The following is a 23,442-nucleotide window of genomic DNA, read 5'->3' as shown; positions in this document are numbered from 1 at the left end:
AGTAGGAGGCGAGGGAGTTGCAGAGGTCTTGCGATGGGGTGATGTCGTTGTTTCCTGCGCTGGGGTTGGAGAGCTCTTTCACAATGTTAAAGAGTTCCTTGCAGTTGTGTGCGTTGTTGTTCAGCCGGTCCTTGAATGCAGTTTTCTTGGCGGTGCGGATCAGGTGGTGGTGCTTCCGGGTGGCGAGCTTGAGGGTGGTCATGTTGTTCGGTGTAGGTTCCCTTCTCCAGACTTTCTCGAGGGCTCAGCAGTTCTTCTTGGAGCTCTTGAGTTCGTCGGTGAACCATGGTGCTTTCTTGCTGCCGTGTCTGCTGGGCGGGATCCTCAAAGGGGCGAGTTCGTCCGCGCAGTTGCTGATCCACTTCGTGAGGTTGTCGGCGGCCTGGCTGGGGTTCGCTGAGCTGGCAGGTGGGTGCTGGCTCAGGGAGGCGGCGAGTTGGTCGGCTGTGATCTTGTTCCAGCTTCTTCGAGCAACCTGTTGCTGGTGGTGGTGGATCGTCGTTCTTTTGAAGGTGAAGTGGACGCAGCTGTGGTCCGTCCAGTGGAGTCCCGTGGCGTGGCTGAAGGCTATGTCTGTGCTGGATGAGAAGATGGCGTCGAGTGTGTGTCCGGCGAGGTGGGTGGGGGTGGACACCAGTTGCTTGAGTCCAAGGTTGGCGAGGTTGTCGAGCAGGGTGCTGGTGTTGCGGTCGTTGTTGTTCTCCAGGTGGAAGTTGAGGTCTCCCAGGAGGATGTAGTCAGCGGAGCGGAGGGCGTGCGGGCTGATGACGTCGGCGATGTCCTCGCTGAATTGAGTGCGTGGTCCCGGGAGTCTGTAGATCAGGTTGCCTCTGAGGGTGGTCTTGGGGTTGATGTGGATCTGGAAATGCAGGTGTTCGGCGGTGGTTAGGGTGTCTTCGGTGCTAGGCGTGATGCGTGGAGACTAGCGTGTAGTCTCCTCGGGTATGCAAGGCCGTCTATCCTATCTGATAGACAAACGGCCTTGCATTCAACGTTGATTGCCTATATATCTATCCTACATCTGATTACGGAAATAGCACCTTGGTGAGCTTCCCTGCACCTGCTTCACTAATGATTGCAGCTCCTGTGTGGGCATAGGGTAAGATTAAGCGAGCTCTTACCCCTTCTTCAGCCCTGGTGCAACTGTACCTGCTGCACTAACAATAAATGTGCCCATTTGCTCTGTCCTAGGAGCATTTTGCACTTTGACCCCTAACCTTCGGTGTCCTGTGAGTTGGTTGCACTGGGCTGTTTTCATTTATGTGCCCTGATGTGACTCCATCTGCTGGACTGCACCCCTCATATGAACCCTTTCAACTCTGCGATCCGGAAGGGCCTCTCTGAAACCTGCTATGCAATGAATAGATATAAGAAAACAAAGCAAGAGAGAAAATGGGTATATAAATAAGAGTGAATGTTGTAGAAAAACAGAATGAGAAACAGCAAAGGAAAAACAAAGGTTATGAAGTGTGAGTGTGATTAGGGTGACCAGGTGCCCCAGATTTACCGGACAACCCCAGTTTTTCAAATTTCAAGACATTTGGCTCATGTCCCTGTTTTCATAGAGGGCTAACTGAAAGAGGCACATTTTTCATGTATTCCAAAGGAGGCCTGGCTAGTTTCTGTTATCAGAAAGCAATTTAAATAGCATGTATGAAACGGTGTTTGAAATGGCAATTTATTTATTTCCTTCGCGTTTCAATGTTGAAACGCACTGTCATCCCATACCCCTCAGTTGATGTAAAATAGTCGTCCTTCTTTTAGTTTTTGAAATATACAGTTTTTTTGTTGTTTTCAAAATCTGGTTGTCTTATGTGTGACCAAAGTAGCAAAAGAGATAGATAGACCGAAGACCTACTCGCCTTCAGAAGACTCCTCGAGACCTGGCTCTTTGAACAGTAGCGAAGCTTCCACCTCCGCCCCCCCCCCCAATCCCCCCCCCCCTAGCGCCTTGAGACCCTCAGTGGTAAATAGCGCGCTCTACAAATAGATTGATTGATTGATTGATTGACTGCATAGTTATCAACATTATTTAGATTCTAATGGGAGAACTGTGAAAAGTAGTACATTCTACCTGGTCTTTTCTCACTGATGCATTGCCCCAACCCAGAGAAAGATGTGTGTTCGCGCCCTTGGATTTGTAAGCGCTGGACATGTGTATTGACCTGCCATTTGCACATTTGAGTCTAACTGACCAACCTGTGGCCTGCTGAGTTATGTGCCACCCTCTTTGTTTTTATCAAAAATATATGTATTGCTTTAGCACGAAAATGCAAAAGGTGCACATGGAAAAGAGTTTGTTTTAAAAAGGTCTATATTGCTCATGGTAATTTAAAACTACTATTTGCAATGCAATAGGTCTCGCATTTACCAGAGTTTCGTAAATGCGACACCTATTGCATTGCAAATGCCTGTTTGTAAAATGCCCATGCAGCTCATTAACTTTAATGTTGGCCGGGCCCCTTTTCTTAGACGAGCTGTGTCTAAAGAAAGGGATGGGTCGCCATTAAAGTGAAAGAGCAGTATGGGGCGCTTTTACAAAACAATCATTTGCAATGCAATAGGTCTTGCATTTGCACGAGTTTGAGCTATTGAAATTACAAATAACAATGCCTTTTATTTTTGATTCGTTTTTAAAACATACATAAAAGGCATTGTCATTTACAATACCAATAGCTTAAACTCGTGTAAATGCGAGACCTATTGCATTACAAATGCTTGTACATAGATAGGTAAACAGAAACAGGCTGTCTTTTACTCAATGCAAACATGGAATGGGAGACAGATGTATTGATACAAAAATAGTCACACACATCAACACAGCTCCCATTTAACGTCACAGCTACACCTACCAACATTTGAAAAAGCAGTATTTTGTTTCTTTCTTTTACCAGTCAAGTAGCATAACGTATGCAAAATGAAGCCGCATCTACTGTAGTTAAATGAAGCAAGCCATCCCTTTCCTCCGTGAGAGCGGAGCATACGTGAGTGAGAGCAGGTAGCAAGTAGCCCGGTGAGCGAGGCTGAGTTTAACAGCACTTGGGGGCATTATTGGCTTACCGAGCCCCGTGTGGCTCCAACGTCTAACACACAGCTATCCAAACTTTTCATGCTGGTGACACATCTTTTTGTGAAAAAATGTTCAGGGACACGGTAACGCGAGCAAGCGAGCTCAAACCACCAAAGAGGCGTCGGGCCCCACACCCCACACACACACCCACACCCTTCACATGCCCCAAACACCCCCCACACACGCACAACCCCACACACACACAACCACACACACACACAACCACACATACACAGACACAACCACACACACACACACACCCACACCCCCACACACACATCCCCACACACAGAAAAATGCAAGTGTCCATCTGTAACACAACTTGTGCTCATGTAAAGCGCTCTGATACCTTTGGCTCTAGTTTGCGCAACAAAAAAAGTTTGGCATAAGCTGCGTTGTAAAGCGCAAAGGATGTTTTCTACCATTATTTATCAACGTAATTGCTTTCTTAGAATTACAAACAAAACAGGTGATGGACCGAATGTGGATTAATGTCACACATTCATCCCAGTCAAAAGATCTGGGCCCAAATCCATAGTTTTTTTGCACTCCACACCACCCTGGGTTAGACAATGGCGATATGCAAATCAGCTCTGACCCTGTGCCCCATGGGAACAGTCCAGTCCGAACTACAAAAGCCATGTCCTTCCCAGAACAGAATCAAGCATCCAAGGACCGGACCGGTTTCGACGTAACACCTCTCATCAGCCCGGCTAGCTTGACTCCAGTGGTGTTACTCCACTTGGCTACACTGATGGTCGATTGGTCCCAAACTACGTTCACTTAAGAATTGCCTGTTTGAGTACTTTGAAGCCCTGGAACATTTCGTGTTTGGCTCTCTTTTTCTGCTTTAACTACCTAAAATGCCTCCCATGAAGAAAGCGTTAAGCTTCCTCTACCTCGCCTCAATTTTACTATGTTCGCAAATACCACCCCAGTGCAAGATCGTTAATATGGGCACACTTGTAAATATGTACTTCACTTCACCAAAAACAAAAGGTTCACAGTATGAAAGTGGAAATGGGGTCTCTCTGAAATGTACTGACGAACAGCAAAATGATGGCAGCAACGCTGGAGAGCTGTCTGCAACCCGGAGAGTGACGTCAGCAGAACATATTCCACCCAACGAGTCCCCATCACGGGTTGTGACCTTACTTGGCCCATTGGGGGCAGATCAACGTGCGAGTGTTTGCCCTGAGGCCCCTGTGAGGCATTGGTGAGGAAGGCACCTCGTGACCTGCTCCTTTACATTGAGCCGTAGACTGGTTCGCAGCTCCGAAGGAATTATACAATTTTTTTTAAATGCCTGGGGTCAACCTTTAAGAATAACTTGCATTACATAGAGTTCAATGCCGCACTCGTGCCCTTTCTAAACTCTGGTAAATAACATAGGCTATTATCCAATTTGTCGCACTCAATTTACCCACTTAGAAAGGATGGAAGGTTATGTCTGTCTTTTCGGGATTCCAACTCATGCCCTTCAGTTCAAAGGTCAACGCATGTATTTATCATCGGTGAAGAAGATTCAATTCTACGAGTTCAAACCCCTGTGGCCCCAACTTTCATAATAAAACCTAAGTACCAATAATGCATTCCTTAAGGCCATGTTTGTTATCTGGAAGAATGACAATTAACGTGGTTTTCTTTTCTTCTTTTTTTAACTACAGTGCTCATTTTTTTCGATTTCGAATCCGTTACTGAACTCGTTTTATTGATGCATCTCACTTTACCACAAAATGGGCTACTGGAATATATATATTTTATAAAGAGGCGCGCTGTGTTTTCCAGAAGCGGGATGGTTTACAAAAAATGGTACTGCAACCTGATCATGCGCCCCCCATCATACAATTGCAGCTAAAAAATACTAGTAGAAACTATATTTATGGAAGGTCACAAGATCCTTTTTGGACGGGAGTCGCATTTCCTGTTTTACATGAAGCATGTAAAACAGGAAAAGAGACCCCAGTCCAGACACCGACCTTCATGCAGGTGATCGCGCTGCCACTAAAAAACGAACGTATGGATTTGGACTCGCCTGACTCCGAGTCTCACAGTGGCCATGAGCAGCGCCGTAGCACTCCGGGGGGAGGGAGGGAGGAGTACTACGGCGTCATCGCGCGACACACCTACATGTCGCGCCACCCAGTTTGGAAAGCTGTGGTCTAACATGTGTTTAGAGAGCGTAGGTGACTCCAACGATCGGCGCAAGGCGCCGTGAGCCTGCACATGGGCTGTCCAGGCGCCCTCACTCGAGAAACTGACACACTCTCACAGACACTCTCTCACAGACACTCTCTCACAGACACTCTCTTACAGACACTCTCTCACAGACACTCTCACAGACACAAACACTCTTTCACAGACACTCCGTCACAGACACTCTCTCACAGACACTCTGTCACAGACTCACACTCTCACAGTCTCTCACAGACACTCTCACAGACTCTCCCACACAGACTCTCCCACATACACTGTCTCACAGACTCTCCCTCACAGACTCACAGACAGACACTCACAGACTCTCACAGACACTCTCAAACACTCTCACAGACACTCTCTCACAGACACTCTCTCACAGACTCACACTTTCTCACAGACAGTCTCTCACAGACAGTCTCTCACAGTCTCACAGACACTCTCCCCCAGACATTCTCACAGACTCTCTCACAGACACTCACAGACTCTCAAAGACACTCTCACAGACACTCTCAGACACTCTCACGGACACTCTCTCACAGACACTCTCTCACAGACTCACACTTTCTCACAGACAGTCTCTCACAGACAGTCTCTCACAGTCTCACAGACACTCTCTCCCAGACATTCTCACAGACTCTCTCACACACTCTCACAGACACTCTCACAGACACTGTCAAAGACACTCTCACAGACACTCTTTCACTGACACTCTTTCACTGACACTCTCTCAGAGACACTCTCACAGACACTCTGAGACAGACTCTCACTGACACTCTCTCACAGACATTCTCACAGACACTCACAGACTCTCTCACAGACACTCTCAAAGACACTCTCACAGACACTCTCTCACAGACACACTCCTAAAGACACTCTCACAGACACTCTCACAGACTCTCACAGACACTCTGAGACAGACTCTCACAGACACTCTCTCAGACTCCCACACACACTCTCACAGACACTCTCTCAGACACTTTCTCACAGACTCTCACAGCCACTCACAGACACTCTCTCACAGACTCTCACACACACTCTCACAGACACTCTCTCTCAGACACTCTCACAGACTCTCTCAGACACTCTCTCAGTCACTCACAGACTGTCACAGACACTCTCTCACAGACTCTCAGACACTCTCACAGACACTCTCTCTCAGACACTCTCACAGACTCTCACACACACTCTCACAGACACTCTTTCTCAGACACTCTCACAGACTCTCAGACACTCTCACAGCCACTCACAGACACTCTCTCACAGACTCTCACACACACTCTCACAGACACTCTTTCTCAGACACTCTCACAGACTCTCAGACACTCGCCCACACTCCCTCACAGTCACTCCCTCACAGACACTCCCTCACAGACACTCCCTCACAGACACTCTCTCACAGACTCTCACAGACAGACTCTCACAGACACTCTCACAGACTCACAGACACTCTCTCACAATCTCTCAAAGAAACTCTCTCACAGACTCTCACAGACACTCTCATAGACTCTCACAGCCACACTCTCATAGACTCTCACAGCCACACTCTCACAGACATCCTCTCACAATCTCTCACTCCCTCACAGACACTCTCATAGACACTCTCTCACACACTCCCTTACAGACACACCCTCATAGACACTCTCTCACAGACTCTCACAGACACTCTCACAAACTCTCACAGACGCACTCACAGACTCTCAGACTCCCTCTCACAGACTCATTCTCCCACTTTCTCTCACTGAGTGACTCTCTCACAGACACTCTCTCAGACACTCTCCCACAGACACTCTCTCACAGACACACTCTCACAGACACTCACAGACACTCTGAGACAGACTCTCACTGACACTCTCTAGCAGACACTCACAGACTCTCACAGACACTCTCAAAGACACTCTCACAGACACTCTCTCACTGACACTCTCACAGACACTCACGGACTCTCTCACAGACACTCTCTCACAGACACTCTCTCACAGACACTCTTTCACAGACACTCTCTCACAGACACACTCAAAGACACTCTCACAGACACTCTCACAGACACTCTCACAGACTCTCACAGACACTCTCTCAGACTCCCACACACACTCTCACAGACACTCTCTCTCAGACACTCTCTCACAGACTCTCACAGCCACTCACAGACACTCTCTCACAGACTCTCACACACACTCTCACAGACACTCTCTCTCAGACACTCTCACAGACTCTCTCAGACACTCTCACAGTCACTCACAGACTGTCACAGACACTCTCTCACAGACACTATCTCAGACTCACTATACTCTCTCAGAGCCTCACAGACACTCCCTCACAGACACTCTCTCACAGACAGACTCTCACAGACACTCTCACAGACTCACAGACACTCTCACAATCTCTCAAAGAAACACTCTCATAGACTCTCACAGCCACACTCTCATAGACTCTCACAGCCAAACTCTCACAGACACTCTCTCACACTCTCTCTCTCCCTCACAGACACTCTCACAGACACTCTCTCACACACTCCCTTACAGACACACCCTCATAGACACTCTCTCACAGACTCTCACAGACACTCTCACAAACTCTCACAGACGCACTCACAGACTCTCAGACTCCCTCTCACAGACTCATTCTCCCACTGAGTGACTCTCACAGACTCTCTCACAGACACTCTCTCAGACACTCCCTTACAGACACTCCCTCACAGACACTCTCTCACAGACACTCTCACAGACTCACAGACACTCTCACAAACTCACAGACACTCTCTCACATACTCTCACAGACACACTCTCACAAACTCTCACAGAAGCACTCACAGACTCTCACAGACTCCCTCTCACAGACTCACTCTCCCACTCTCTCTCACTGAGTGACTCACTCTCACTGACATTCTCTCTCACTGACACTCTCTTTTACTGACTGACTCTCTCACTGACTGACTCTCTATCACTGACTGACTTCCTCTCACTGACGCTCTCTCTGACTGACTGACTCTCGGTAAAAGACTGACTCGCTAAAAGACTGACTCTCGCTTAAAGATTGGCTCTCGCTTAAAGACTGACTCACTCTCACTTACTGACTATCTTACTGATTCACTCTCTTTCACTCACTGACTGACTCACTCTCACTCTCATTCACTCTCACTGACTGACTCTCTCACTGACTCTCACTCTCACACTGACTGACTAACTCTCTCACTCTCACTGACTGACTGACTCTCTCACTGACTGACTGACTGACCTTCACCCGCCTGTTATTTATGCTCCCCCATAACAAAACAGAAAAACACAGCAAGCAACCGTTGGGACAGGCAGATACAAGTTGACAACATTGAAAAGACGAGAAAAACTCAAGACATTATTTTTAATACTTTTATAATATGGTTGTTGTACATAATGCTTTTTTGGTCATATCTAAGGTAACAAAAATGCTTCTGACGCTTCTTTATTATAACTTTTCAGCATGCTGCAAACTTCTGTACAGCACAGCTTAAAGACATAGGTAAAGTCAATATCTCTGGCTAAACACTTATAAGTTCCCAAAAGTGAGACCTATTGGCTATGCCAATGCTTGTTTAGTGGTGCTCCACAGATAAAATTGCAGCGTAGTTTCGCCATTCATTGTAGATTTGCATACTTTGCTTTAATAGTAGACGTGGTTTGGGGCAGGATGCTACACTGCAGTTGGCCCTTACAACTCTGAGCCTGTGCTAATGAGTCTGCCAAGCGCATTCACTTGCTGTAAGCTACACTAGAGTCTCTGATATTAAGTTGTACCAAAAAATAAAAAGCTTTGTTTAAAATTAACTCCCAATCTCTGCGAGGCTGATCGAATATCTCATGGGAGAATAGGGTGTAAGAAGATATTCAGTGAACTCATCTGACGTTTACGCTCTCTTAAAAACTGGAAAATGTATTTTAAATAAGGGAAAGGGTTGGGATGCTGCGAAGGATATCCAAATTCTCTGCTTAGGAGCGCTGTGATTCTGTGTGTTTGCTTGTTCAAACTTTCGATTCTTCTTTCATTGTCCTCCAACCCTGCCACACTCCAACCTCCACTATAGCAATGCGTTGTTTATGTCACATTGGATCATTCTCCGGTATTACGGCATTACCCAACATTTCTACCTCTTTGAAGATATAATATCCCCTTATGTTTGTCCCGAGTTGATAGTCTTTTCTTTTTTTTTAAATTAATGTTTTTATTTTGGTAAGTGCAAAGTACAATAAGAAAGTAAGAATACAAGGAACGGAAGAGCGGCAAAGCAAAACATAAATCAGGGCTAAGAGAACAAAAAGATGGCAAGCAATGCAGCAAGACTGCCAGCAATGACAAATTATAACACAGCGGGTACACAGTTCAATAGGACATAGTTGCAAGGGGACACTAGGTTCAGAGGATTATGTGCCTCTGTGGCCAGCAGGGGGTAGGTCAGCTCTAGGGGGCGCACTGGCTAGGAGGCAGGAGACCAGCTGTCTGAAGGTGGTATCATACTCAGGCGAGACCCCTCCCATGAATGAGGGCCAGGGGTATTTTGAATACCAGTTGAGTCCATGTGAGAGGTAAGATAAGAGATGAAGGGGCAAGATATCCACCAGGCAGGATCCCTGGCAGGGGCAGCGCTAGGCGTGGGCAGTGTGGGCAGCTACCCACAGCACGGTGGCCTTCTATCTACGACTGGCCCCCCAGGAGGCCATCATCCTTTTGAAAATGTGTCATTGTCATTGTACCACTTAAAGGTGGGAAACGCACTCCCTCGGGGTGTGCAACCGGGGTGCAGCTCAAGTCCAGAGGCCGGGCCGTGGGCTGAAGGGGAAATATGACCCCCGCATCCCTTTCAGTTGCAGCCGACTGGGCAGGGCAAGGTTTGTGGTCATGATCAGCTTTCCTTTGCTGGCAACTCTTTCCCTTATCCTAATCACCGCATCTGCATGATAATTGCAGATGCTTGAACTGGCTTGAGGTGTGAAGTGAGCCCTGCCCCTGCATGAATGAAACGCGGAGCATCCAGCAGGGCTCACAACATACAAGCATTTGCAATGCAATGGGTCTCGCATTTACGTGAGGTTGAGCTATTGGCATTGTAAATGACAATTGCTTTTATTTATGTTTTTGTTTTTAAAACGTAAATAAAAGGCCTTGTCATTTACAGTGCCAATAGCTCTAAATCTCACAATCGCGAGACCTATTGCATTGCAAATAAAAGCTTGTTATTGTCCAGAAGAGGTCTGGCGCCATTCATCTTTTAAAGTTTACAGAACACAGCCCTTTGCTTTGAAACCTTAATGCTAATGGGGTCAGAAAGGCCTCTGTAAGGTTGCTAAGGGTGTTTTTAAAATTACAACGTTGGCATCAAATTAGTACACAAAGGCAGAAACTACAGGACTGGCTGCTTATCTAGACACTGTCCATGATGCTGCTTGTGCTGACCCAGGAGTGGTGCCAGTTAACAAGGACTTCACAGATGGTCTCCCCTGGGACTGGTGCTTAAGTGCTGAGATGTTTGGGTGTGCTCAAGTGGCGGCAGAGCTAACTGTGGCTCTGGGTATGGTTATGAGACCCAATTCTTTTGTTCTACTTGGTAAGCCGAGACCGTACTTGTTGAATATTCACCCAGTATTAGTAGTGATATCCGAATTGCTGGTCTGCCTGAAGTTATGATGCTGCCGCCAGTAGCGTGTCTGCTAAAAGCAATGTCGTGACTGGTGGAACTATAAAGCCAAATAAAAGAGTTACCTTCCGACACCACAGTCTTCGTGACTGAGACCAGTAACACTGAAGACTCTGAGACTCACAGCAATAATTTCTCCTTTCAGAGCGTTATTGCTGCAGATGGAGTGAAGCCCAGAAGTAAGCACATTACTAAGGTACCAACAAATTTTAATATTTTTCATTTGTATTAACTGTTTCTCTTTTGCAGCATTTGGAAATGTATTTTCTAGTGTTGTTCCTTTTTTTTAGTTTTTTCTTGTAGACTGTTACCTTTGGTTTAAAGGGAAAGATGTTGTAGTGTGTGACCTTAATGCTGCAGTTTGCATTTCATTACCATAATTTGCTTACCCTGGAAAATCTCCAAGGTGGAGGAGGTTTGCTGTTCCAGAGTTCTTTCTTCAGCTTCTGAGCAGTTGTAGCTCTGTGGCGATCTGTGGTCCTGTTTCTCTGCTCTTCTTGTAGTAGCTCCTATCAGAGCTTCATCCATCCGCCAACGATAATAAGATGCCAGCCATCACCCAGCACATAACACAGCCTACGATGGGCTACGTCTATCTGCTTTGCGCAGTTAGAGCGTGGATAAAGTTCTCCGGACCTATCAGGCTGTGAATGTAATCTAAGGGCTTAAGATGAAATTAAGAGCTTACCTCCTTCCTGATTGGCTCCAGACTGCAGTGTGCAGACCCGATAGCTGGCAGCAGCCTGGAGTATGTATATATAAATCAGGTTATTTTGGAAGTAACCTGCAATATAGTGGCAGGCAGCACCCTGCCATAGAGTAGGATTTCTCATAGTATTTTATTTCCTGACACATTAATGGTGATAGTCTTTTAACTGGCAGAAGAACAACACTGACCATACATTTTTCTGGGTTTGTCTTTAAAATGACGTACACATTAGGAATGGCATTTCGTTCTGCTGGAATAATAACAAAAGTTATCTTAGACTCTGCTATGATGTTGCACCACAGATCTTTGGCCGCAATGCATTCCATGTTTCATTCAAACATGCTTTCTACCGGGCACATACAATAATCCTCCTGTGTACTGTGGGAGACTCAGAAATATTGAAAAACTTCATGATTTCTTTCAGCACTTCCTAGTAAAATCTTTCACTTTTTTGACTCCTACATTTAGCAGAAACATAACTTAATACCATTAAAATAGTTGTGATGGGGAACATTCATGTGGGGTTAGGACTGGCTCGCCCAGAGTGCTTGCTGACTTGGAGGAGTATGGAGTTGACCACCTTGCCTGGTCCGGTGTGGAACCAAGCCAGCGATGCTTCGCTGCAGGCTCATTTGCCCTGATAGCTGGTCAACAGTTTGAGGAGGAGGAGGTGAAGAGCTGGCTAAGTGTGCCATGAGGCTGGCAGTTCAGTACATCCCTGAGAAGTGAGCTTTGAGTCATGTAGTGTTCCTCTTATACCACGTGCAATTCAACCTCTCCAAAGCCTCAAGAATTCCTGGGTGTGAAGGGTGGCTGATTCTGATTGGGTACGTGATAGTTTTTCAGAAACTCATGTTCTTGATTGTTCATGTTTGTCTATAGTTGATTAAACACGCCCAGGGGTTTTATCTTTTCAGTTGACAGAAGCTGCAATAAAAGTTTCTTTGTCGTTGCAATAAAATATGAACGGCCAACAAGCCTCTGTAGGTCAAAGAATGAAAGGGCTGGGGAACTGTCAGTCATCTCACTGCTAAGCAGAGCCATGTCATGCTTCATCCTCCGTCAGGCCTCTGATTTTGACCAACATCGTTTAGAACACTGGGACTTTAGAGACCATCCTTTTAATGAGAAAAACAAAACTACAAGTCCCATAAGCAATAGTGGTGGAAGGTGTCACGCATGACCTGGGACAACATCCGATTCAGCACATCCAGTTAAATTTTTTAAGTATTTGACACAATATTGAATTTATAACCTTTGTTTTTTATGGTCATGAGTCACCAGAATACTAAAAATGTGTCTTTTATTTTCAAGGTCAATTAAGTAATGGCCACCAGCTTGGAAGCTCTGTTAATTCTTCAGTATTTGTCATTAATCTCCACATGTGGCTAGTTTGGGTCTGCCCCCTGCATCTTTCCCGATAACTCGCACAGGTAAGGAGCTTGTAGCAGCAACATGATAACCCCATACTCGTCTGTAAGAAGTGCTCTCCGAGGCAGGTATCCGATCATTTTTGTGAAACTAGGAAAGCCCAATATCTGCTATGTACATTTGTTAAAATAAAACAGTCAAATCACAGTATACTGTTCCGGAGGTTCAGTCCCAGCGACATTATCTGTAACTGAACGCAGACACCCTAGGAAGCATGTGCTTTTTAGACAAGTTGCGTTCGCTCACCTGAAGGTGAAATGCTTCATCATACTTCAAGTACGCCGGATGAGCATAGTAGGACACAGGATATTGTGTCATAAGATGTGAGATTGGTGAAGTCTGAATATAAGATCAACTATCTACCAGTTGCCACAATATAGCTAATGTGATCTTCCTGATCCATGTTGAGATTAAAAACAGTGGCAGAGGCATTGAAAAACTAATGTCCCCTATCACTGTGTGAAAGTATCAATCACCTGCTGGTAAGCTGGAGGTCTATACTTCAGGTCAACTTTTGTCATGCCTCGTGTAGTCATGCAGCAATCTTTTGGCATTTCATCAGGACCAAATATGGAAAAATGGGTAAATGTGACCTAATCTTCTCCACAGCGTGAGGAGCTCTGTAACTCAAAGCCCTGCGCCGTGCGTAGGTGATAAGGTGCCTATTAACATCTTACTACCACAGGTAAGCGGTGTCTAACAGAGTGCAGTAGGTACGGTAACCCTCCTAAAATTCAGGACATACTGACTTATCCAATCGCGCTGCATCAGATGGCAACTGGTTTGAAAAGCACATGCTCCCTAGGGTGCCTGCGTTCAGTTAGAGATAATGTCTGTGGGACTGAACCTCCAGAACAGTATACTGTGAGTAGATTTATTTGAAGAATGTGTATACTGGACTGTCATTTTCCTCGTCATCTCTTATATGTAAAATAAAACACAACACACCTGGAGGCCAACAAATTTATCTTAAATTTTATGCAAAAATAGCAAAAGGCCAAGCAAACTAACAAGTGACAATTGTCTTTGCAGTGGACGAGAGCATCCACCCTAAAGCAGGTTGGAGTGTATCATGCTAATGCTACCCATGTATTTTTATACACTTTTCTTCTAATACAAGTCAATGAAACATGAACACTTGATAGAAACAGTTACTGAAAAAACACGAAGGAATAGGAGGCAGGGTCTTCTCTCGCGATGAATGTGAGGAGTCATGAGGTGCAGATCAAAGATACACAGACAAGCTGCAGAATTCACTGTTTCTGAAAATAACACTTCTGTTTGACAATATTTAATTTACTACAAGATGCAGGAACGTGTGCAGATGGACATCACTAAATAAAATGGTTCTGGGCCCTAATAGAATCATATTCATTTATTTATTTATTTATTTATTATAAAGTTTTGTATAGCGCGAACAAGACCCGTGGGTATCAGAGCGCTTCACAGTATGAGGTCGGTTATGATTCACATATGTAGTAACACTTTTAAAGTCAATCAGAATATGAGGTAGATACTTGTGTGAAATACTGAGGTAGATCCTTATATGCCATTTGGGGTTGGGCGTATATATAAATTACATAGCATGAGCGTTTACTTTAAGAGTTAGATTAGAGGTTAAGATATATAGCATATGGTTCACTCGTAGAATACCTATGAGGTAGGTAGTTATAAGGCATTCCAGATGTAAATTAGGTAAATATGCGTATACATCTTAGCAAGATGTAATAGGAAGGATACAAAATATGCGTATAAGTATTAGCAAGAGGTAATAGTAAGGATACAACTAGGACTCAGGAGAGACTCCTGACCTGAATCAGTGTTCCGCATTATCTTTGATCAATTCAGCATCTTTCCCTTATAGTTATGTTGATGCTATGAATTAGGACAACAATAGTTCCAATCAGTGATCATCAGTCTTCACTATGTAAGGTATTTACTCATCAAAATGCTTTTCCCTTCCCTCTTAAATGTTCCTGTATTCTGAATCTTCCTAATGTTTGGAGGTAGTGAGTTCCAGATTCTGGGGGCTGCTCCTGAGAATGCTCGATCGTAGGTTTTTTTCTTCCGGAAAAAGGCTGGTCGCAGCAGCAACTCCTTGGCACTCCTGGCTGGTCTCTTTCCCCCTGATAGCTCAATTTTCCCTGCTAGGTATCTGGGTGTGTTGTAGTGGAGCGCTTTATGGGTGATACATGCTATTTTTAGTTGAATTCTGGCTTCTTAGGGTAGCCAGTTTAATGCTTTCAGGTGAGGAGAGATATGATCAAATTTCCTCGATCCAGTGATAAATCTTGCCGCTGCATTGAGACATGCTTTTAGCGGTGCTGTGGACATTTTTGGTAGACCGGCTAAGGTGGAGCACCCATATTCAATCCTTGAAACAACTAATGATTGCACTGCCTGTTTAAGATCCGCCTCTGATATTTATGGTTTCAGTTTCCTTAAGTAGTTCAGGTGGAAACGCGCATTTCTAGCCATTGACTTAATGTGGGCTTGCATGTCGAGGTTCTCATCTAAGGTGATTCCTAGCGATTTCGCCGAGTTGACTAGGGTTGGGGTGCAGTTTAGCGGTCACCAGCTTGGTCCATTCCTTCATTTCCGTGTGGTTTCTTGGTGGTGCGATTAATAGGAACTCAGTTTTGTTAGCATTTAGCTTCTGATGATTGGTTGTTAGCCATTCCAATGTCATTTTTAATGTCTCGTTCATTCGTTCAATGTCTTCCATGGACACGATCTTTATGTATATTTACGTGTCATCCGCGTACATGTGATAGGATATCTGTGAATTACGGAGAATTTCTGTAAGAGGTTCAACATACAAGTTAAATAGATCTGGGGATAAAGTCGATCCTTGAGGGACTCCAATTGAGTTAGGGCATGATGGTGAAAGTGCTTGGTTGACCAGGAATCTCTGTGTTCTGTTTTGCAGGAATGATTCAAACCACTTCAACACATTTCCAGATGTTCCCATCCTCTCTTGCAGCCTGGTCAGTAATGCTTCATGGTTTACAGTGTCAAACGCGGAAGATAAGTCCAGGAGAATCAGTAGGCATGCTTGGTTTGTATCTAGGGCATGTAGGGCGTCGTCAACAATCTGGATGATCGCTGTTTCTGTGCTATGACCTGCTCTGAAACCTGATTGGTAATCGTCCAGTAGGGAAAAGTTGGTGATGTGTTGGCTCAGTTGGCCTTGCACGCATTTCTCAATTAGTTTGGCAAGTAGAGGGATGTTGGTCACTGGACGAAAATTATTTGGATCTGTTGCATCCGCTGTAGGTTTTTTGATTATGGGTACGACTTGTCCTGTTTTCAGGCAATCCGGGAGGATCCCTTGTGTTAGCGATGCATTTTTAATTTTGGTCCAGATTGGTACTACAATATGTCTGATTTCTTTTAGGCATCGGGTCTTGATAGTGGTTGTTTGGTTGGATATCCGAGAGCGTTTTGGCGATGGTATTCTGGTCATATAAATCGTAGCTATCCCATTGTGCCTTATTTTTGGCCTTCTTACAGTTTGTTTTCAAGCTGGTATCCATCGTAGATACTGGTTGAGTGGGTAGGTTATCTGCAGCGCTCTTGAGATCTTTCTCGAGCGATTTGGCCTTCTCCGTGAAAAATGATGAAAATTCTTCGCAGCCTAGTAGTATGGGCAGATTTTGCTAGTTTATTTGATTGTTGCTTTAAGATTTCGAATAGTTTCTTTGGTCTGTTTTTGGCATTATCGAGTTCTGATCTTATAAATTCTTTTTTGGAGTTGATGATATTTTTGTTATATTGGTTCCTGATATTTCTGAGGGCTTTCAACTCCGGAGACAATGGGTGTTGTCTCCATTTTCTTTCAGCCATTCTCAGTTTTCGCCTTTCTTCGTTTAGCAATCCATTAAACCATGGATTTTTTATCTTCTCTGTGATTCTTTTCATTTTTAGTGGCATGGTGTTATTGATAATTTTCTCAATTGATGTAGTGTAGTGATCTGTCAGATCGTTTACTTCCTGCAGGTTGCTAGGTGGCTGTAGGTCTCTCCCACAGCATTCTACTAGTAGCTCAATATTTTTCTCTTTAGTCTCTCGAATCCATTTTTTGTGCCTTGTGGGTTGAGATGTCTTGCGTTTTTTAAAAGTGGGTATCACGAATGTTATGGCATGATGGTCAGACCAGTCACACGGGTCTATTGAGAGGATTGATGTGCCTTTGTTTCTAGATATAATCCAGTCTAACGTTGCACCTTTCACGTGTGTCGTTTGCGTGCATACTTGTGTGAGGTTTAGTTCCAAGAGGAAGACCTTGAGCGCGTTGACCAGTTTGTCATTGCAGTCATCCCAGTGTAGGTTGAGATCGCCTAGGAAAATGTTATTGACGTCGGAGTTAGAGTTGGCCGTTATGATCTCCATTAACTGATCAATGAACTTGGCGTTTTCTCCTGGTGGGTGGTAAAGCGCGTGTAGGTTGCATCTTTGGTTGTCTGTCTGTCTGCTAAGACCTAGGTATTCACACGATTCTATAGGGTTGGAATGCAATTGGTTGATCTCAATATCCGATCGGTGAATGCAGGCTAAACCTCCTCCTATCTTCTTCGGTCTATCCAGCCTTATAATGTTATACCGGGGCGGTACTAAGAGATCCATGGATAGAGATGATGATTCCGAAAGCCATGTTTCTGTAAGAATTGCTAAATCAATGTCCTTGTTGATGATGAGGTCTGCTAGGTCTGCTATGTCTGATGCATGTTTGGTTGGAGAGCGGACGTTGAGTAGAAGGCATTTCATAGGTTTCCCTGAGATTCTGGAGTTCAAGTCATTCACTTCGGCACTTAATTTGTTGTAAGTTATGGAGGTCGGGTTTTCTTTCATTCCGTCTGAGTGATCTATTGGGATCGATTGGTACTGTATTGATTCTCTCCCCTCTCTTGTAGTTTGAAGGTTCATATGATCGGAGCAGGGCAAGGGTCTACTCCTTCGACCATGAGTTTGTCCTAACTGGTCGGTTGAGCCTGTATGATAGTGGCATGGCCATCTCGTTGCTTTTTCTTTGTGCGGAGTGAACCAGATTTTGGATGTGCGTGATCTTGGATTGAGTGATTACCGTCATTTCCAGTATTTTTTCCGTTGCTTGTCGAGTATTAAGTATGTCTTGCGCCATGTTGCCAATTAGTTTCTGGAGCTCTTTGATGTCTTTCTGATTTTGGAGAGATCTCTTAGGGGTGTGTAGCCTTTCTTTCCGAGATTTGCAGTTTGCTTTCCTATGTTTCTGAGCAGTTCTTTTGTCCGCAGCCCCTTTCTTTTTATCTTCGGTAAGATTGTGGGTACCTGTGGTATGAGTTGTGTTGTCTGTATTTTGTGATGTAGGAGCTGCATTTGTGGGTGAGGTTCTAGCTGTCTCTTGTGTGGTATCAGAACGAGGTAGGGGGTAGTTGATATCTTCTACTTTAATCACTTCCCGGTTATCGTTGAAATGTTCTCTCGTAGGAGATGTCTACGTTAAGTGCAGTGGCTCTTGTTTTGGGGGCGGCGTCACTTCCTCCCTTAGGAATAGGTCTTGTTTGTTATTCATTTGCAGGCATATTAAGGCGAACAGTCACATCAAATTAATATAAGAATATTGTAATTTGGTAATGTTTTATATCAATGCACGGTGTGGCATTTATGTGTACCCAATTATTGGAATTAAAGAAACCAGTATATCCAGTAATGCTTTCTCAATTTCTTCTTCCTAGAGGCCACCACTGCTGCTAGCCATCCGAATTCAGCAGTGCCTCCTGTGACCTGGAATCCTGCATTTAATCAATACCAAATGTTGTCAATGCTGCTAGCCAACTCCGGTCACTGGTGCCACTCGCACCTCACCACCCTTGGGCCTATTATTCTTTTAGCCATCTCCAGTCAGTAGTGGCCCCTTGGGCCTGTTTGTAAGCCTACTAGTCAGCTCCTTTTAGTACTGGCCCCTGGGACCTGTTATCTTTCTAGCCAACTGGAGTCATTAGTAGCACCTTGGGACTAGTGATCATACTAACCAGCTTCAGTCAGTATTGGCTCCCTGAGACCTATTATCCTGCTAAATAACTCCAGTCAGTAGTTACCCCTGTTCCTTAAATCCTGCAAATATTCAAAACCAGAGGACAACTCTACTGCCAACCAGATCCAGTCAATATTGACATGTATTGTTACCCTGCTTGTAATGAATACCTGAGGCCAGCGTTGTTGCTAGCCAGCTCCAGTCACCAGTGACCCGTCACATATTATCCTCAATTGGATCAATGCCCAAGGCCTGTGCAGCTGCTAACCTCCTTTAGTCAGTAGTGACCTCCCAGACCTGTTATTCTGCATATAGTCAGCAAGGCTTTGGCCCTAATAACACTCACCCCACATCCTTATGGTATATTAGCAATGTAATTAATTTACATCATACGGTAGGTACCGCACTATATCACACGATCCCAAAAACAAAGAAAATAAAAATGTGCCTAACCGTTCAGCACTCCACCTTGTCAAAAATGACCTAATCACACCAAGCACTATAGCCCGCCACATCACATGGCACACTCAGCCACAACATGACAAGATATCACAGCAAGGATTTGGGGCCATTAATCCTCTGTTCGAGGCATGTATGCTGTAGATGCACATGCTTTGCATACTCCTGCCATCTTTTGTTGGGTCCGGATGTTTGCAAGTTGTTTTTCTTTGAAGAAGTCTTTCCAGTCACAAGGTAAGATGACTCCACCTTTCGGTGATAGTGTGCATGGGCATCGACTCCATTGTTAGATTGTTTTTTACCCCAAACGGGTTCAGATGTGTATTGCTGCGCTCCGAAACCGCTCTTCGGGTTCCCCTCAGTACGCAGTCCACTCTACCCTCAACTGTATTGTTTCGGTGCTCGTTTACCTGTTCTCCGCGTTTCAAATAGATCGACAAACTCTCCATTTTCGATAAAAAACCTCGTGGGCAACCGTCGGGCCTTGTTGCGTAGGGTCAGCCATCGGCAAATGGAACGGACTCCATTTCTGTCCTGGGTGCCACGCCACGTACCCTCGCACCGACCTACATCAAGTTTGTAACTTGTGCCTCTCTCCAGCGCACAAGGAGGATGACTGTGACGCTTGTAAGTCGTTTCGGTCCAAGTGGACTCTACCCAATCATCAGACTCGATGACGAGAGAGGCAGCGTCAAAGCATTCAACACACTCTGGATATCTTCGGGGAAGAATCTGACCACAACGAGATAGAAGCGTCCGCCGTAGAATAAGAAGCCCATCTCTATGCCAGAGTGCAATCGTTGGGGCATGCTGGGGCAGCCATGTGATTGTAATTCTACGTCATGCCAGTACCATTGGCAACTATAGTTATCTTGCGCCCTTCTGGCATCTAAAGAGGCCTAATAAACAGCATTTGGGTGTCAGCTCAATACTTAGTTGTGTGGCATGCACCATTTCTTTGACAGCTAGTTGCCAGAAGGAGTGTATTTCATCGCAGGACCATGGTTAATGTAAGCAATCAGCCCCCACAGTGTTGCAGCGCAAGCATGTATAAGGGCAAGACCCGACCTTTCAATGAAGGTGTTGTGGCCTTAAGTAGGTTCTCTGCAGAAAATTATAATGTATCAGTCGAAAATGGGCATTACTAAAAACCATGCGTATTAGTTCACAGGCCCGCTGCCAGTCTTGATCTTCCATTGGAATGTCAAAGTCTAAATTCCAGGCCTCTCGGGCCCGTGTGTAGTGCCTACTGTATCTGATCGCATTGTTTTGTGAAGTTGCATAATTAGGTGTCTACATGCTCCATAGGTTAGCAGTATCTCAAGGGTTTGAGTATGCAGTGGAGCTGTCGCATAGCATGTCCAGGTGTGCTTAGTTGTGTCTGCCAAGCCCGCATGTTGTAAAAATTGCCCCTGGCTTAGACCAAACTCTTTGCGGGCATGTTTAAGTGCGATAAGTCTCATCTGGGTACAATTCACCTTATTGCTTGCATCCCCCTACCTCCATTCCTGAAAGGACATACTGAGTGCTATCTGCCTGATTTGTTTTAATCTCCAGATTGGGAGCTCCCTATGGAATGGTGCGCGCTTAAGTACTCTAACCACAAACCGTTGCCATACTCTGGCTGTCGGTCGCACAATATATGGAGTATTTCTCGGTGTACCTGATTCCTCCGTTAACAGCTGTGGAAGACAACCAGCGTCCACCATTTCCGCCAAGTGCCGCATTTCCCAACTAGGGACTGTGTTGAGCCATTAAGCTGCGTGTTGCAATTGAACGGCATACTATTAGGGGTTCAAATGTGGGACCTCCAATCCCCCGCTGCATAAGTCCTGGTCAGTGTGACCAATGCCACTCTGCTATGTGTAATGGCCTTGTTGAAAGATTTAACAAGACCATGAAGGGCATGATCGGTGGACTTCCTGAAAAACTCAAAAGAAGATGGGATGTCTTACTTCCATGCCCGCTTTTTGTCTATTGGGAAGGGCCACAGAAGGGGGTGAGTCCTCCTTATTTTAGCTTCTGTTTGGTTTTCCTGTCGGGACCACTGTGCCTTGTGAAGGAGGGATTGGAGAAACCTCTTGTTGAACCTTAGCAGATATAGTGGACAATGTGCTTGGCTTTTGCTCTAGGATGTATGAATAAATGGAAAAAGCAAGCAAAAACGTTACGGCCAGCCTAGAGCTCAAGAAGCTCTGGTATTGCCAAAAGGCTACTATGGTTGAGTTCCAGCCTGGGCAGATGGTGTGGGGTTTGGTCCTGTGGCTCCTAGGGCTCTGCAAGGGAAGTGAAGTGGACCCTACCCTATCCTAGAAAAAAAAAGGGGCGGTCACCTACCTGGTAGACCCTGGCTCTGGAGGGTCATGGAGAGGTTCATCCATGTCAACCGCCTTACACCCTACTATGACATGGCAGATGTGACCATGCTCATGGTTACAGATGAGGATCAGGAAGCTAAGAGTGAACCCGTCCCTGACCTTTCCAACAATCCAAAAGATGGGTCAGTGGAAGGTGTGGTCTTGTCAGACACCTTACCAGCCCATCAGGAGACTGATTGCAGGCAAGTCCTAAATAAGTTTGCTGCGCTCTTCTTTTTGACCTCTCACCAGACTGGTGTATCCATGATGTAGGCGCTGATCAAAGACTACCTTTCGAGAATAAAACATACAGGCCGACTGAACATGTGAAAGAGAGCATTAAAGCTGAAGTAAGCATGATGCTGGAATTGGGAATTCTAAAGCCTTCTGAGAGCCCCTGGACCTGCCCAGTTGTCTTAATCCGAAAGCCTCATAACCAATATGGTAAGAAAGAAATTAGATTTTGTGTGGACTATTGGGGCGTGAATGCTGTGACCAAAAGCGATGCATACCAAACTCCATGGGCAGATGAACTTATTGACAGGTTGGGAGCAGCCAAGTATCTGAGTATGTTTGATCTCACATCAGAGTACTGTCTGATAGGTCTGACGACTCTAGGAGCAAAGGAAATATCAGCATTTCCAGCCCCAGATGGGTATTATCAGTTCACTGTAATGCCCTTTGGTTTGAAAAATGCACCTGCCACTTTTCAAAGGTTGGTGAACTAAGCCCTTGCTGGATTGGAATCCTTGAGTGCAGCACATCTACACAATATTGCTGTCTTTAGCTCCACCTGGCAGGATCACCTGATCCACCTTAGGAAAGTACTGGAGGCTCGGAGAAGTGCAGGCCTCATTATCAAGGCATGCAAGTGCCAGATAGGGCAGAGAAAGGTTGCATACTTGTGTCACCTTGTAAGTGGAGGCTAGGTTCAACCCTTACAACCCAAGATCTAGACCATTCCAGACAGGGTGGCTCCAACTACCCAGACTCAAGTGAGGGCCTTCCTTGGCTTCCCTGGTACTGTAGGAGGTTTGTGAGGGATTATGGCACCATTGTGGCACCCCTCACAGAACTGACTTCCAAATAGTGAACTTGACTGTGAGCTGTCTAAAGGCTTTTGACACACTGAAGGAAGCAATGTGCTCTGCAGCTGTTCTGAAATCTGCAGATTATGTCAAGCAATGCATTGTGCAGACTGATGCATCTGAACATGGTATAGGAGCAGTGCTATTCCAAAAAAAACCATGACCAAGGTCAAGATCAGCCACTGGCTTTCATCAGTAGAAGGCTAATCCCCAGGGAACAGCATTGAAGTGCCATTTAGATGGACACCTTTGCTGTGGTTTGGTCCCTTGAGAAATTTAGGTCAAACCTGTTTGGCTCTCACTTCCTTGTTCAAACCTACCACAGGCCTCTCCGATGGTTAATGCAAATGCAAGGTGAACATCCCAAACGGCTAAAGTAGTCCATCTCCCTACAGGGAATTGACTTTGAAGTGAAACAGAGACCTGGGACTGCCAATGCAGATGGACTTTC

The 23,442-nt window shown here is 45.3% G+C and overlaps 1 protein-coding gene across 1 annotated transcript in view; it reads left to right on the top strand.

Moving 5' to 3' along the window:
- Positions 1 to 23,442, top strand: part of LOC147738138 (uncharacterized) — a 70,016-nt gene that overhangs the window by 16,383 nt on the left and 30,191 nt on the right. Inside the window, exons 2-3 of the mRNA XM_086952154.1 lie at positions 11,080 to 11,130; positions 12,958 to 13,076. The gene's annotated coding sequence lies outside the window, so the exon portion shown is untranslated. The remainder of the gene's footprint in view (positions 1 to 11,079; positions 11,131 to 12,957; positions 13,077 to 23,442) is intronic.

Source organism: Lissotriton vulgaris, chromosome 1_1 (genome assembly GCF_964263255.1).
Source record: "Lissotriton vulgaris chromosome 1_1, aLisVul1.2, whole genome shotgun sequence".
Lineage (NCBI taxonomy): Eukaryota > Metazoa > Chordata > Amphibia > Caudata > Salamandridae > Lissotriton > Lissotriton vulgaris.
This window is presented reverse-complemented; position numbering and strand designations above follow the sequence as displayed.